This window comes from Zingiber officinale, chromosome 8A, assembly GCF_018446385.1.
Source record: "Zingiber officinale cultivar Zhangliang chromosome 8A, Zo_v1.1, whole genome shotgun sequence".
In the NCBI taxonomy this organism is placed as follows: domain Eukaryota; kingdom Viridiplantae; phylum Streptophyta; class Magnoliopsida; order Zingiberales; family Zingiberaceae; genus Zingiber; species Zingiber officinale.
In genome coordinates, this window is record NC_056000.1 from 7,615,617 (window position 1) to 7,620,297 (window position 4,681).

The following is a 4,681-nucleotide window of genomic DNA, read 5'->3' on the forward strand; positions in this document are numbered from 1 at the left end:
TAAACCAGAATCTTCGGAGTTGTATTTTTTATCCAAAGATTTCCACAGCTCTTTAGCTGAAGAGGTTGAGCAATATACATCAAATAGTGCATCTGAGAGGGCAGACAGGATTCTCCCATGGCAGAGATAATCCCTTTGCTTAAACCTCTCTAAGGCAGCACTACGGGCAGGTTCCTCTTCATTAGGTGAAGGAGGGTCTGTTTCTATAACGGAGAATAACCCTAGCGTAGTAAGCCAAAATTTCATCCGTTGTTGCCAACGTCTGAAGTTTTGCCCGTAAAATTTCTCGGGTCTAGCACTAGCCTCATCAGATCCTATTACCCTATCATTCATCATGTCTATAGATGCAGGCAAATAAATTCTCTAAGAATGTTGGTAATATATTTAAAGCAATATAAACAGCAGTATTATATTGACACAAAAATAGCATGCAATAGACAGATAAATAAAGTAGTCGGGTTTAGAATATAGTTATCCGGTTGAAGCGTCGGCACGCCGACTGTCCTTAGAGAATTTATTGCCGCCTCACGGTGCAAGGGCTCCCCGGCAAAATTCCTCCAAGATCCGACAACCGCTCGTCTTGTTCGTAGGTGCACTCCAAAACGGATGTAACACTCGGACCCAACCTCAAATCGCCGAAAGACCAAGCCTCAGGACACAACAAAGGCGCAGAAAGACTCGAACTCGAAAAGAAAAACAGAGGAGGTGCTGTGCAGAATGTATCGCACAGAGAAGGGAGAAGAAGGAAGATTGAGTGAAGAATAGAGGCACTGCTTGTCCCCTTTTATTCACTCTGAGGAGGTACGAAGCACTGCTTCGCTAGCGAGGAAACGCGTCCGCGTCTCCTCACGCGCGGTGTCGCGTCCGCGTCTCCGCTCGCGCGGTGTTGCCTCCGTTCCTTACGCGGAACAAAAACCAAACTTTGGTTTGGTTCGAACCAACCGAACCGGAAACCAAACTGGTTTGGTTCAGACTGAACCAAACTAGCAAAAATAGACCGGGCCGCCCGTGAGCACAAGGCCAACGGGCTGGGGATTTGCACCCCCCTGCGCGCGTTAATCGCGTACGTGACGCCCGGTTTATGGATTTCCGGCTCGAACCCCCCAAATCCACTCGATTTGGGCTTGACCTACGCATGCGTGTAGGTCCCCTTATCATTGCTAAGCAAGGATGGAAGAGCTTCCTATATAAGCCCTTCCAAGCTTCTCCACTTAGCAATGTGGGACTAAAAACACTACCAAAAAATGTTTTGAATTTAATACAAAATTCAACAAGTTTCACCTGAGATATAAGGCCTAGGCACAAAAAAATAAGCTTAGGAATTATTTACATCTCTTTTACATCATTTTCGTTATTTTAATTCAATTCAGAGAATTATTTTTTATTTTTTTATACTTTTTTATTGATAGGCTATGAATTCGGAACAAAAACATAGTTAAAAACTCTTAGAACGAGAGTTCATAGGCAGGAACACATTTTGACCGTGTCTCATGGCATAGTCGTGTTCGAAGATATAGTCTCCGACACTGCCAACATGGCCAAGTTGTGCCCACAGGCACGATCGTGTCGCATTCTTGCCAGATTGGCGTGAAACATCAAACTAAACTTTAAATAAGCATAACTTTTTATTGGTGCAGAGAGCACCAGACGATCGAATCTGTATTTTGATAATAACAAATGAGATCAAAGTTAAGCTGTCTTGTTATCTAACAAGTTGAACTAAGTGTATAAGAAAGTCTTAAGTGATATTAGGCAAAGGAATGTCCTAACTGCGGTTAGGCAACGAAGTCCTGATCTGGGGGACTGGACGAAGTCTTGGTGAGTCGAGAACTTTGGGTGAAATCCTAGAGTCGAGGACTCTAGGTGAAAATCTTGGCAGTCACGGACACTAGGTGGAAGACTGGAGGGGTCGTAGAACGAACGTTCAACATGAAGTCCTGAAGTCTCAGGCGCTGAACAAAAGTCCAGACGGTCTGGAGGATCGGTCTAATAAAAGATAATTTTTCCTGAGAATAGTAGATAAGGATGTTTTCTCTGAAGAGGGAATAGTAGGCGTCGATTTGACCTAGAGTTTCAGCAAAACTCAAAATCAGGATCGGACCGTCCGAAGACTGTCAAAAATTATCATTCTTTAAAAATCATTTGCTTGGACTAAACCTGTTTTGCAGAAATAGAAGTTGACAGAAAATGGTGGCCCGGGCTCCCGGAAGGAGTCCGGGCGCCCGAAGTTGCTCTAGGCAACCGAGATGCCTTCACCGAGCAACAACCTGGGTGAGGTTCAGGCCAAGCCCCCTCATGGTCCAGGCACCCGGAGGTGCTTTGAACTCCCAGACGACCAAAACTCATCTTTTTGCCAAGCTGGAGTACGAGGGTTGGTCGGGCCTATGTCATGGTCCGAGCGCCTGAGGGTGGTCTGGGCACCCGGAAGTGGATAACCTTTGTTGGATCGAGTTTCAAGAGAGCACGTCACGTTAGCACAATCCAGGTGCTCGGGAGGGGATCCAGGCGCCCGGAATGGGCTATAAAAGAAGGCTTCGACCAATGGCTCAACAGCAACATTCCGAACAACTTTCTTTTCTTCGTGCTCCTCAGAAAATGCCTCCTCGACGTCTAAAAGCTGCTCCAACAACGACTACGCTGAAGATCTAATCATCCAAGTCGTCGATATTGTTTTTATTCAAATTACTTGTGTTCAAATTATAATCATCTATTGTAACCTTCCGATTGATTAGTATTTGCCCAACGAAATGACCCTCACATGCGGGCCTTGAAGTAGGAGTCACCACAAGATCCGAATCAAGTAAATCTTGGTCAAGTTAGCATTGTTCTTTTGTCTCTTTCTTTATTCAGTTGCCTTTACTCTCTCTTCGATTGTTTAAAACGAATGTGAAAGCTACAAGCGCTATTCACCCCCCTCCCCCCTCTAGCACACGCCTCGATCCTACACTTTTAACTCGGGATGAATCACCTAGCTTACTATTGGATCGTGAATTTCAATTGGGGGGTGAATATCGATTTAAAAACTTTCGTCGAAAAGAGTTAAGGGCAGCGGAAAATATAAGCGAAAAGAAACAAGGCTAACACAAGTTCTTTTTACTTGGTTCGGAGCCTGTGTCGACTCCTACTCCAAGACCCGCACTCGTCGAGTGGTTTCGTTGGGGCAATTCACTAGCAATTCGAATAATTGTTTTACAATTGAAAGTACAGTTGCTAATGAAAAATAAAACAGTACCGACAAGGAAGAAATCAAAAGAAAAGAGCGCGTTGTCGGAGTTTCGTAGCGTCGCAGGAGCACAAGTCAGCAGATCGTTTGTTCTGAGTTGTATCTGAAGCTCCACCCCTGACCCTTCTTTTATAGGATGCTCGGGGCGCCCGCAGCCCTTCGGGGCGCCTTGGTGTGACGTAGCCGACCCAACCAGTGAACTCCAAGTGTCGACGCCGCGAACTGGATAAATTTTATCTCCGGGCGCCCGGACCACCTTTCTCCAGAAACTCCTTCTCCTGCAAGACAAGGTTAGTTCGAGGCAATGTATATCCTGCAAAATAAAGTGTTAGCACAGTTTATAATTTGACAAAAAGAGTATTAATTAAATTCCGTCTCTCCGAGACCGGAATCTAATCAAGATCTCGACTTAGAGTTCCGAAATGGTTTTAAGTCAGATCGGTGCCTCAGTTCCCTTCCCGGGAACGCGTCCTCACAGTCACTCCCCTCCAGTGACTTACCTTTACTTACCTGCCAGACTTCCGATCAGCCCTTCGACCCGTCTAGACTTTGTGCCAGCTATCCGGTCAGCCCGTCGACCTAGCTGGACTTCGTGCCAAATGTCCGGTCAGCCCTTCGACCCATTTGGACTTCGTGTCAGCTATCTGGTTGGCCCGTTGACCTAGCTGGGCTTCGTGCCAGACATCCAGTCAGCCCGTCTACCTGTCTGGACTTCGCCTGCACACTCAGTCAGAGTGTTAGATCAACAACAAAACTAACTTAATCTAATTTATCATTCATCAAAATTCGAGTTAGATCGTTAGTGCTAACCGCACCAACACTTACAACCTATCAAATCGAAGATAATTCTAAGATCTACAAGTTTTGTTTAGGGTGGAACCCGTAAAACCAAGTTTGAAGGGACGAAAACATCGTTTTGGTGGTGTCTCGACAATTTAGGAAGGATCCAACATATTTGGAAGGTTTTGGAGGTGATCCGGCGGTAAGAATGGGGGGCCCACCCTCTGAAGGGTCCCAGCCTAAGGACGGAAGGAAGGCTGGTCAAGCAGGTAATGGTCCGAGCGGAGCTAGAGATAACCCATCCATGGGTTGGTGTTTTCGACGCCAAGGCAGGAGGATCGAAGGGCCGAGCGGGAATCCGCTCGGCTGGGACCAAAGAGCCGAGCGGGTGGTCCGTTCGGCCAAGATAAGGGCGAGGGCACAAAGGTGGCCGAGCGGCCTGTGCGCTAGTCTCGGGATCTGGGATGTCAGAGGAGGCATGTCTGATGATTAGACCGTACACAAGATTGCACGATGGAAGATCTCGCCGTCACATCAGGGAGAGGTGGATACAGTAGCAGTATGGCCCCATATATGCTCTTCTGATAGGTCCATACTGGGGCATGGTCTAAAGCAGATGACTGCTTCGATTGGCGTGCCGGGCTCTTTCGATAGTTCTATATAAGGCCTCCATTTCTT